Below are 13419 nucleotides of genomic sequence, written 5' to 3'. Positions count from 1 at the left end.
GTACCTCCACTGCTTTTCTGTTGTTTACATTTCCCCACTGCCTGATTTTTTCCTTTGTTACCAGTGATCCAATTTTGCCATGGAATAAATGGCTACAACTAGAGAGAAATCACCACCATTTTATGCATTTTCAATTTGGCTAGTAAAGCCAAGCAGATCTGAGCAGTGCAGCAAAACATATGCTGTAAACTTACGACTACTGGCTTACTTTCCCCTTGGTAACATCTGTGCAGGCCCACCAAAGGTAACTTAGAACATGCCAGACTGCTGCGCAACGTGGAGATACCCAAATTAACTTTTAATTTAGGTATTTCTGCTGTTCTGCCAGCTGTGATGTGCCAGTGCCTTTAAGAGCAGATTTCAGACACTTTTTATCAGTGCAGCTGGCTGTCTACACTTTTCCCTCTAAGTGCCTCTAAATCCTAACACAGCAATGACACACAGCAATACTTTTGTTTAACATTTCTAACAGCAGCTGATGGCTTTAGCTAGATTTTTGCATTAGCACACACACATTTGAAATTTAAACCTGGCTTTAAATAATACTTCTGCTTCTTTGTACAAATTTATGCAAATAAGATCAAAGGTCTCTTATGGTCTGCATATAGCAAAGTATTTACAAATCTGTGCCAAGCCAAGACATCTGGTCATTGTGTTTTGGTTATAGCAATGCGGGTTTTTATATCTACAGTGCTTTCTTTGATATTTCATCCCCTTTATGTAGAGCAGAAAGTACAGTTATATCAATATTCAAATAACACATTCATTCATTCATTCATTCATTCAACAAATGCAATATTGTTTGAAAAATTAAACATGAAATAAGGGTTTATGACACCCTGTTGCACATTTAGCACTGCTAATGTCACTGCCCTAGCATCACCCTTAGGCATGTAAACCCTGGCACTTTCCCAGGCTTCCTGTTGGTTTTAGGGATGGTTATCATAAACAGTTTAAAACTAGTATTTGAAGATAACTGTAGGCAGTTAGAATAGAATCATGTAGCTAAAATTTAGATATAGTTATCTATCAAGGAGTGAGTTAGTTACCTTTAACTCCCTTTAGTGTCAGCAAAGAATAACAAGGAATTTCCAACATGCAGTTATTTTTCCTGACTTAGGGAAGGTGTGTAATTAGGGGCCTCACTTGGAGGAAGGTGTATCACCTAGGAGCCCACACTCCTCATCACTATGAAGAGCTCAATCTTACCTTCTCTTTTAATTCCCTGAAGTTAACTTCACCACTCCCCAATGTGTTTCCTTGGCCTGCAATGTGATGAACTCAGTATTTTTCAGCAATTAGTATCTGACTCCAGAGACAACGTCGTTTTCTCTCTTGAGGAGAAAGTGCATGCATCTTTCTACAAAGAAAATATAAGTACAGCTACTGTGACCATGCAGCTACAGCTGTTAATGATGCACACCATAGTGAACATGATTCATACAGTCATCTGGAATTTATTGTCTACTGTGAAGATGTGGACTTTTTTGTGTAATCAGAAAGAGAATTTATATTCCTTTTTAAAGAATTTTTCCTGAAATGAAAAGCCTAATTTATTAGTAGTAGTAGTAGTGTTATTAGTATTACTATTATTCAAAGTGAGTAACGTTGTTTAAAGAACACCACAAAAGCTACTAAAACTTTGACAGATGTTCTGGTGAAATGTGAAACTGGTTTTTTTTACCTTCAGGAATAACATTATTTCATAATTGTGATAATTCTATTATCAGAAAACTGGAAAAAATAACTTTGATAGATTTTTTTTTTCCCTAGAATGTTTCTTTCACAAGACAACTGCATAAAAGATCTGGAAACATCAAGATTTGGAAATAAATTAAATCATTCAGAAAGTGGAACTGTCATCCTTTTGGGAGCCCTACCTGAAGTGTCACCTCACAAAGGTGTTTTCATCTTGGGAATGGTCATGTTGGCTGTCTGCTCCCTTGACAGTAATACTGTGCATCAGTTCTCACAGTTTTCATAAAATGGAGGATAGTACAAATCACTGCAGATTATATAATTACTGCATAGTAAAAATACTGGGTTGATAGATGTTTTTATGTCGTTTTCTATGTATTTTAATATGTGTATTGTTCATGTGCTACAGCAGTGGCTTTGCTTTCTCAAAATTTAATAGTAATCAGAAATCCTTAGCATGTTCCTTATAATTTTTCTCCATTTTCATCCTATGAATACACATTTTGTTACAGAGAAAAAAAAAAAGATATGCACATGAAAGTCAAGGTTTGAAAAGTATATATGTAAATTTCCTACACTACAAGCAGGATGGAGAAAGGTGAGTTTTCTGGCACTCTTGTCTTTCCTGGGCCTGGTAAAAGTATCTAGGCTTATCAGGCTCTCCCCCTGTCTCAGCAAACTTGTCTAGAAATAACTACATGGGACGTGTTTTTTATAATCGAGACAGTAAAGTTTCTGCTATTCAATGGTGAGTGTAATTTTCCATTACAATACTTCACCTATGGACACAGCAGATCCTTTTTCTCTCGGGATCTAAAGTAATTAGAGGTTTTTATTCTATGTAAAAATTCCTTTGTGATAATCTGTTGTTTTGTGTGCTATGGAGGAGGCTATAGGAGATCACTACAGCCTGATCTGGCAGCAAGAACCTGTCAAAAGTTCAGAGCGGTTATCAGTGACAATCCTGTCCATGGGGGAATTGCAGGTGAAGTCATTTGTCCCCCAATGACCCTTGAAGCCCGTGTCCCATCTGCCTCAGCCTGTGGAGCCCTGAAGAGCCTGGGTGACTTGTGCCTCATGCATTTCCCCACGAGGATGAAGCACAGAAGGGGTGCTCCTGCTTTGAGGAGCAGTTGTGCAAAAGATACTTGGGGAGCTTCTGCATCAATGGGTAACTTTTTGGGGTTTTAAATCTGCTTTTTGTAGAGGAAAAAAATGAGAATGGATATGTGAAAGCTCTCCTGTTAGGCAGGATATTATAGACTCTGTGCTCAAGCTGTATTTTAATTAAGGGTATCAAAAATAGAGAGTGTCATACAGCCTGAGTGCTAGGGATGTTTTAACAGGCAGAAAGAACAACGAGTGAGAGCTTAGCAAACTAATACAGGCTTGGAAAACAAGATTTGATGACCTTTTAATCACTGGCTTTCTCAGTATGTAGAGGAAGCTCATTTATTTTCCCAGTGCTTCAGGTTTTTTTCTGTATGCTGGGGATAATAAAACTGCTTGAAATATGCCTTTTAGAGAGAATTGTTAAATATTGGCAATTGCTTACAGATTTCGATCAAAGAATCACAATAGCTGTTTACTTTGGGCTGCTAAGTGCTATGTGTAGATTCAGAATTTCAAAGTATAGTAGGTCATGAAATCATGATATGGTAAGGCATTCCTCTTAGTCTCGTGAACTAAAAAAGCCAACTGGACATGAAAGAGCCTTTGACAATCTTCAGAGGAAAAGACAACTTAGCACCTTTAAATCTGAAATTACAGATAAATACATTTTCCTTCCTTAAACCCCCTGTACTTCCAGTTAGGGATTCTACTTTTCACTTCCCTCCCAAAGTGTGGCACAATGCTGCTATGCGTTATTGAACATGCTGCTGTGCCTTACTTGACCCCAGAGGTGACTGCTTCTTGGTGCTGGATGAAACGAGTCACACAAACTCCTTGAGTACTTCACCAAGAGATTGTGACTAGCTTAATTCGAGAATGGTCAAGAAGTGTTGTGAGATCCTTGGATTACATGCATTATGTAAGGCAAATTAATTATGAGCATTAATACAATCTTGAACTAAAGAATCGTTTGAATAACAGATGAAATAATAACAAGATCCTTTTGAGTCACATACAGCAGGCTTTGCTTCTCCATATAAAATACTCCCACATCATTTAAAATGTTTTTGTGGAGCAGAGCAGGGCAGTGCCACTCAGAAGTGCCAGGAAAGTGCACTGCCAGATGTGAGTTATTGCTGAACTCCAGCACCCATTTCTTTGTTCACCTTTCAAGCACCAGACAACCTGTTCCCTACCACAGGGTTGCCTGCACGTGCCTCAATGGAACATGCAGTGAGGAGCCTGCCAGACGGGGGGGGCTGTTTGATTTTGTTCTGAAGTTTGGGGAATTATCTTCATTGCCTCTGAACAACTGTGGTGACATGGCACAACCATCCTTGTCCTTGGGTGAAATCCTGGCATTTCTGAAGTCAAAGAAATCAAAGAAAGCTTCCATTGTTCTTTCAGTGGAACCAGGTTCCTACATACATGTTTCAGTGCCATGATCTTTCAGGTAAGGAAACATTGAAATGCTGGGAATGACATGAATTTATGTAGCCATGTAGTCAATTTCCCCACAAAAGTAGAAAAATCAGACTGAACATAAGTGACTGATCTCCAAGTTGATGTTGGATGACCAGCATGGGTTTCCACTGCAGCTTTTTGCATGGTAAGCTTTATACATTTTGTGGATATCTAGAAAGTTTGGTAGCAGGTTTACTTTAACAAAATCTGAACACATGGAGATCAAATTTCTAAGTCTAAACTCTGTATATTGCTAGGCTAGATTCTTTTGATTAAACACACATATCCACAGTATATTTAAGACACCTACTTTAGGATGAACTGAGTTACTCCCTAGATCTGCTTTGACTCTTACAGGGAGTCTGCAGTAACTGACTACAATTAGTCACATGCATTTTACACTTTTATACTTGTTCTTTGTAAGTACTCTAGGGTTTTAATGAAATGGGGCTGGATTACTAAATTATTTAATGTTACTGAGCTAGTTGCCACAGAAATATGACCAGAGAACGGCACTTTAACTTTAGAAGCAGTGTATCTCTGCGAGATTTTCACTTTGATTACTACCAAATGAAATATTTCACTTGAATCACCATTTTCTTTTCAGGTATTGGACAAATATCTCTAACAACTACTCTTCACACAAGCTCTACTTATGAGGCCAGAATTCCACATGCCGACTTCCTTTTAATGTAAAACCTGGGGTGACTGTCTAAAGCCAAGCATATAAATGGCATTCTGAACACTTAGTTCTAGTCCATTTATTTTTGTTTACTTCTGTGCTTCATTATAATGAGATACACGTTTTTGTGTATCAGGGACTATAATTACTCGTGTCCATAGAGCAGCTCACCAGAGTATAATTATTGCTCACATGTTGGCTCAAGGCAAGAATTAGACTTAAAAGTCTGACATGGTCATTACTCCTACATTTTAATTTGTTCACCTCCTGGTAGCACCTAACAGATCACCTATGCCTGTCCTAATTTTTCAATACCAAGAGATTAAACTCCTACCTCTGTATCCTTTTTTGTGAGAGAAATAGTCATACCTGAGAATGAAGCTGGCCATCCTCACAAAGACACAGAGCTGGTTCAGGGACAGGAAAGGCACACAGGGCAGCTGACCACGTGTGCAGCACCGCCAACACCACAGATATGTCTGAGGCTACACAGACATGACAGATGGTTCTGTGTGCACAGGGTTGCAGGATGTTCTCTTTCTTTGGAAAAATCAAGCAAGGTCTTGGGGTAAGCTATGCATCTGCCACAGCTGGAGAGATTTATTCAGGCTGGAAGTGACATAGCCATTGCTTATGAGCAATGTGTGTTGGCCAAAAACTGGTCTGATGTAGCTGCCAAAGACTACTTCAAGACAGGGGCTTCAGTAGGGATGGCCAGAGAGCCTGCACTGCATGCTCTCTGTAGGTTCCACACATGCCCATCTATCTCCACGTGCAACTTGCTCCAGAATTCAAAAGCTCTTTTAGCACAGGAAGACACTGGACTGCCCCTTACTCACCTGAGGAATGGGAGCAGACAAGGGCTGCTGCCCAGCACAGGTACCCATCCACTGCTGCTACAGTCCTGTGCACTGCTGACACTTCTGGTTTCTTGTTTTCTGTCTGGGCTACCATTAAATTTCCTGAGAACTCTCACAGTTCAGCACAACAAAAATATTCAGGCTTTAACACAGTGTATCAAGTTTGTGGTTTGTGCTGTATGTTGGGCTAAACCAAACAAGTTATGCCCGATAAAGCAACAAAAAACTTCAAACATCCTTCCTTTGCCTACTACCAGTGAATCCTGGGTGTTTAAATAATTGAAAACAATCTGGTACCCAGGCTTTTTTTGGGCTGGCTTGCTCTGACTATGTGTGAAGACTTTCCTCCATTGCAGGGAGCCCTGACCATCTAAGTGCTATATTGCAGGGCATATATGCATAGATCCCATTATTTTGGGAACTACAGGCAGAGCTACAATGCTACAGTTGGCCAAGATTTCTCCATAAGGCCCTGGAAAGGTACATGAGCCTACACAGAGATGACTACCCTGCTCTCCACCCTATGGCTGAGTGAATAAAGGACCCACTTTTCCCTCTATAGTCATACAACTAATTACAAAACAATAATATTTTTTCAGAAAATTGTCTCCATTACAGCAATGTTGGAAGTGGTAAGGTTAGAGTGAGTCAGTTGTGAACATTAAAAATTCTGTTTTAATATCTTTTAGTAATAAATGTTCACAAGCAAGCACAAAGTAAGTTTGTTCTCTATATTTTAAATTCATTTTTGCTCTTTAGTTCATAAGACTGATGTCTCACTATATGATTTTAAGTGGTTTTACAAAATTGATTCAGAAGAAATGATTCTGTGGAGTTTGCATACCCCTGATATATATCTTTGAAATTATTTGTTCTTGTGCATGGTTTTAGTTACGGAATAAAGATTGCTTAAACTTTTATTGAGACAATTCAAGTAATTTCCTTATAACTAAATGAAAAGCACATCATTAAAAGAAGATTTAAAGGCAGAAAAAAGCCTTTCATGACAGCACAACTCTTGAATAATTACTTCAGCTCTGGCAGTGAATTCTTAGTTATTTAATGAAATCTTAGTATGCAGTACTTTATCCCATATGTGTCAGGAGTTTTCAGTGAGAGAAAATGAATTTTGGTCCTAATGTGTACTCTGGGAGTGAGAGGCACATGGCAAATATTGTAGCAGGACATTTTAAACCTTATTTGCTCAGGTATCTTGGAGGCATACCACTGTGACTCAGCTGCATGTCTTCACCCACCTGTGTTCACCCAAGCCCTTCTCTGCCCACTCCAGGCGATGCTCAGGCCAGCGCCGTGGCAGCTGCTGCTCTGCGGTACCCCCACGCTGCTGGCCACACCTGAACCCCAGCGCACAGGGTCTGCAGTAACGTGTCCACACTGAGGCTGCAATTCCTCCCACCTAACCTCAGCTTTCTATATTTCTTAGAAATATAGATACTAGTCTATTCCTCTTCCAGCTAATGGAAGGAGACAGGAACAGCTGGCCAAGTTTTCTCTGGGTGGACCTCTCTTCTCTCCAAAGGTGTCTGTCCTGCACCGACAGGGACATCAGCTGGCTAACTCTAACTGCATGTGGCATTGCCAGGTCTCAAGAGTTTGCAGAGACAGAGCTTGACCTTAATGTGCACCAAAACTATTTTAGCGTTAACAGAACCTTTTTTGGCAAGCATGTTGCTCTACATAAGGAAAGACCTGCACATGGTCCTCCCAGCACCTGGCTCTAATACTTCAAATCTTGCAGATTATAAGATGCAAGAGCAATACAAACAAAAAGTTTCTTCAGTGATGAAGAAACATCATTAGAAGCTAGTGAAATACTTTTCTAGACCATTTAAAACCATTTTGCCAATAGGTCAAGTGCAGACTAAGTTAAGTCAAAAGGACTATGAATACTGATATTTGAAAATTAATAATATAAATAAAACAACACTAACATTACCTGAGCAAAATTAAAGGTGGAACCAAGAAAAGTAAAAGTAGATTATGTATATTTTTCAAAGATAATTGCTGGAAGTATGTTTATGTCTGTAAGTACAAAGAGGAAATTGAAAATAATATTATTTATATTTCAACACATTTAAAGTAATATTACGTAAGAAATTCCAGTAAGTCCAATTAAAAGCCATATAGCATAAAAAACCAGTGGTCTCATTATGTGAAGTGTTTCCTAATAAATAAGTGAACCACTGAGTAAATTCTTCTAATTCATAACCTGCACAGAAGAAGATAAGGGTAATCAGTGGGACAAAAAACATCTGTCAGTATTCAATACGAAGTTCTTGTTTGGTGACAAATTAAACTTTCTGAAACTTTTTTCCCCTGTCACTACTCTTTGATTTTTTTATGTTAAAGGTATATTTGAATAGAAAGGCATTTGGAAATACAAAATAATCTGAAATTTGATTAAATATATTTATTAGGATGTGATTTTGAAGACCTTGCAGTTTAGTGAATGAATTTTAAGCTCTTTTTGGAGAAAAAAAGTTACTTGCTTTCTTTCTAGCACTACCAGGTACTTTTTTACAAATACACTTTCTGTACCTTATTTTTCATGATGGAGATGTTTTGACTGATGTCACAGTTTTAAAAGTCAGTGAAAAATCTGTTTCACTGAAGTGGAAGCCCTGATCAGGCATTGTTTTTTCTTCTTAAAACTGAAACAAGTACAAAAGCATGTCTCTTAGAACATTTAGATCAACTTTTTTTTCTGCTCATGAACAAAGAATTCAGGAGTGGAAGAAAAACACAAAGGCTTTCTCTGTGACAGGAGACAAAGGCAGGGAAAAAGCCCCAAAACAAAACAAAACAAAACAAAACAATAAAAACCCCCACAGTTTCTCCTTAAAAACCTTAGAAGACCAACTCTCCCTCTCACTTTGTGTTTTGTGGATGGAGAGGTTTGAGCTGATTGGTGAGAGAGTTGGCTTAGCACAAGGACCATTTATTGAAGTGAACAAAAGTAGCTTTTCAGGTCAAATACTTCCATATCTTTTTCCTTTTCCAGTGGTTCCTCAGTACTGTTTTCTGAAACAACATGACTATGTTGATTACTGCTGCAATAAAATGTTCAACTGACAAAGATTTCAGAGTGCATATTATCAATTTGTATGAGTCAGACCTTTGCTGGCAAAATCTCAATGGAATTACAAAATACAGTTTTCCATCTCAGCAAACTCATACCAGACATGTACAACTCTAAGCAGAATGTCAGTTCCATGCATCACAGGAAAGGTTTTCAGCATGTTGCAAAACTCATCCCTAGTCGTTTCTGTTCCAGTAATTCAGCATGTTTATTGTAGAAAGTTTTTGCTAGCTGATAAAAAATTCCTTTTTTACATTGTGTTCATCTCAGAAGATGCAAAACAAACAATCTGAACGTGAACGTGTATAGACACACACAAACACACACAGCCACACACGTGCTCTAACACATACACACAACATCAGTCAGACTCCTAATATCTACACCCAAAATGTAAAAGAGGGACTGTTTCACACAAGAGCATACAAATGCTCATACTGAACTGAAAAGGTGGGGGTATTTTTCTTAAACTGTTCCTCTTACTGTGACCACTGATATAACTGACAGAGCTCTCCTATGTATCATCAATTAATTTTTTAATTGCTGTAGGTGAAAGCTAGATTTAAACAGAAGTTTTGGAAGGATGAAGTTCCATGTAACACTTCAGTAAACAGCAAGCTTCATCAGTTTAGGTCTCATTTACTTGTGAGTAAAGTATCAAAGAATGTGGAGATTTTATTTGATCTGTTTACAAAAACTTACAGATCAATGGCAAAAATCAAGGTATAATAGTATTACTAATGGATAAAAAAAAAATAGAATTAGTGAAGAAATTTGAATTAAAATGTCCAAAACTTCCAAAATTTTTAGGAGAGTGAATTTCTCCTAAAAGCCTTTTTTTCTCAATTTAACTTAGCAGTGCTCAATAGAACTGAAAAGCTATTAAGCTAAGTGAATAAACTATCAGAAGCTATCCAATTTTTGATTAGTCAGCATCTTCACAATCAGTTGTAACAACAGCCCTGGTGTCAGATTGGGAAAACTCATGGCTCTAGATAGGATCTTAGAAAAGAAATTTCAATGCCAAAATAACAAATGGTTTCCATATAGCTTTAAATTTTCATTTTGCTTTCTTAAATTATATAAGGAGATGAAATTTTATTCTCTCATATACGAGGAGGAGCTAGGCAAATTTAGCAACAATATTCTGGATAGATGGTTACACATAACATACTGAATATTGCAAAAGGATGTGACATGCTGCACATTGCAAATTACATAAATTATTAAATGTTTTAATGTTAAAGGCCCTTAAGCAATTTATGCAATTTACAGGTTAGTCCACAAGTCAGTGTTTCAAGATTAATATTATACTGCTATGGGTTGTTGAACAATGCCAGTGGTCAGTTCCCTTCTTTTTCCACTGCCTTTTTTTTGTGGTCCGCATTAGCGATATTACTTAACACTTTATTGAACCTCCATTTGCCTGTTTTCTCACCTTTACAGAATAATATGAATACTATTATCTTTAAAATGTAGTGTCATTATGAATACTTGCTTAAGCACACAAAAATTGCGTGGGTTCAGAGGGCCGTAAATAAGGAGTCAAGCCAATCTCTGGTGCTACTGTCAAAGCCTTCTTATTTTTCTGCTTAGGTTTGTACCTACATGGGAGTCCTGTGATGGCATTATTCAAAAGAATACTGGGATCACATTCATAATTTCTGCTGATTTTTTAACAGTATACACTCCACTTTATCATCTTAGAAAACTAAAAAAGGAAAAGAGAATTGTGGGTTTTGTTCATCCCTCTTCAGCATACAAAATGTTGCTCCAATCTATCTGAAGTTCCACCTGATAGTTTTAGCATTGAGTGATTATTGAAATACACACAGAAGAGAAAGAAGAACCCTATTAACTCAATTAAAATGGAAACACAAATCTCAAGCACAAAAAAAATCGCACTAATTGTTAATTACTGCTTTAACATCATCCTATTGTATAAGGTAGCTGTGAAAGTAAATTACCTCCTTGTTGGAGGAAATACCAAGCCAAATGCTATTACTGTACACTCTGATTTTAAAAGAAGATGCACAATGTCAAAAGGTTTTATTCCCAAAATGTATCTGACATTTTATTTTTCATTATGCCTCTTTGTATGTTACGAGATTTATTTTGATGAAATGAATGAAAAAAGAGGACAGTAGAAATAAAAATTGAAGTCAAGGCAAAAATAAACTATCTATAGTCAGCATGTCTGTGCAAAAATACCAAATATCCCTGGCAGTGAGACAATTAGCTGCTTTGTGTGAAAGAGGATATCTAAGAGGCACTACCTCACCACAAAATGTATGGGCTTTCATTGGTGGTATCCAGTCTTCTCAGGTCCATGGAGCACAAAGTCCCCCTGGAGAGAAGCTCCAGTTCCAGCTGCAGACCCACATCTCTGTGTCCCCTGACCTGGTCACTCTTGTCCCATGAAATTTTCAAGGTTAGCATGAAGTAACTTGTTCTGCTTCTTTAGAGGGGTAGGACAGGAACAGCATGTCCTACCTGGGGCTGGTGCAAGCAGTGTTTGTTTCCCTTTTTTTGTATCATGATTTCCTTTCATCACCCACTGATTCAAAGAATGTAATTAGACTAATACTCAATAAGAAATCACTTCATATACATCCACGAGCAGTATTATTGTAGTGCAAGTTCCTGCCAGTGAATGGAGGATGAATAAACAGAGACATTTTTCTCGTGTGCATTTGTCTAATTAATAATAACAATGAGCAACATCAGTTCTCTTCTTAGGCAGGTTGGGGAACACAAGCAACTGCGGCTGCTCATTATCTCATTTATACAAGTAGTCTTTGCTCAATCGGCCCATATTCTTGTATCCTCACTGCACAGACAAGACAAGATTGATGGAGATAAAAAAAAACCCAAAGACAAACCCAGAGGGACTGCAGATATTTATTTAATCACAGGACCACTTACCTGATTTTCATAAGATATTTGCTCACTTGAATTCAAACCCATTCATAATAAGGAATAAGCAATTCACTGAAATTTGAGAATTAGACATCAAAACAAGTTGTATCTGCTGAAGTAAACTGAAAAGAAAATTTCACAGTCTCTGGAACAGTCAGAGGTAGAAATCCTTCCTCTTTGTTACCCTCCCCAGATTCTTACACCTTGTCTCCAGGAATACATCACATGAGAAAGAAACTTGTCAATTACCAAAACCTTTAACTCTAAGACTAGGATTAGACAGGAAATAGAAATATGTTTCAAAATGAATGCAGTAAAGAACAACAGCAGTAATAAAAGCAGCCTTATGCTTCATTTTAATATTTCCTCATTTTAGTTATTGGTTTGCAATATCAGCATCCCATTACAGTCTAAGCTACAAAGACTTCAGGATAATAGTTCTTCCTTGAGGCACCAGTGTTTGCAGGGAAAAGGACAATTTAATATTCTTAAACCAGTGGAACTGTGTGGGCAGTGAGGAAAAGGAGCTTATCTGTAGATTTACTGTGAAACAATTACGCTCCTGCAAGCTCTAAATCCCTCTCCTACTCACAATTAAAGGCATAGATAACTTCCTAATGTACAGCAGCTGACAGATCAGATGATGGAAAGCCAATATCTATCACTCCCTGTTTACTTCTTACTTTGTATGGGGAAAATCAGCCATATGCAGAATCCATTTGGGATAAAAAAGAGCTTGGATAGCAGTGCATAGTATGAAACTGTTTCATCCATCAACTCTCTCCAGAAAGACAGGACTGGATGTTTCATTTGCAGGGCAGAGGAGGAGATACCAAAGGAGGAAGCAATCAGTTCAATAACAAAGGCAAAACTCTCAAGCAGAATTTCAAGCTCCTAAAAGACTTCCCGAAAGGCTCTTGCACAGCTCCTTATTGGTTCTTTTGTTTGCTCTCAGAAAGGCAATTTCCAGAAAACTTGATTTCAATTTGAAAGCTTTCATTCATAAAGAATGCAGTGCCAAAGAAAATGGTGTGGGATATTAAATGGTACAGTGAATCAAATCTTGAGGACTTTCTTCAGAGTTTGTGTTCTACAGCCTATAAAAAACTCTAACCAGACCTGGCAGAATCTTTAGCACTTCAGGAACCCCAGAATTCAGCCTGCTGGGTTTACCTGTGAAGCTCTTACCTCCAACTTTTAAACAGTTTGTACATCTAAATTCAGTTTATGTCACTAGTAAAATTAATCCAATCCACCAACAAAGGTTACTTTTAATGCACATTAGTGTTCTCTTATGTCAGAGAAAGCTATGAAAGTGATCCTGCTGAATCCAAAGCATCCTATGGCTCTCCTAAAGCTCTTTGGAGGCAGAGAGACTTGCCCACTGCAGCAGGAGGGATTTACTGCCGCCAGACTCAACATCTATGATACTTGGATTGTCAGCTTAAGTACTTTAAAACTTTCTTCTGTGTCCTTATTTTTCCTATTAATCTCTTATCTTACGCAATGTAAAAAGAACACTGACAAAATAAGTTGTGCAAGTAGGAATCCAAATGAGTAGTTTGGCTTGCCTCCAAAATATC

The sequence above is a fragment of the Corvus cornix genome, chromosome 3, assembly GCF_000738735.6.
Source record: "Corvus cornix cornix isolate S_Up_H32 chromosome 3, ASM73873v5, whole genome shotgun sequence".
Lineage (NCBI taxonomy): Eukaryota > Metazoa > Chordata > Aves > Passeriformes > Corvidae > Corvus > Corvus cornix.
This window is presented reverse-complemented; position numbering follows the sequence as displayed.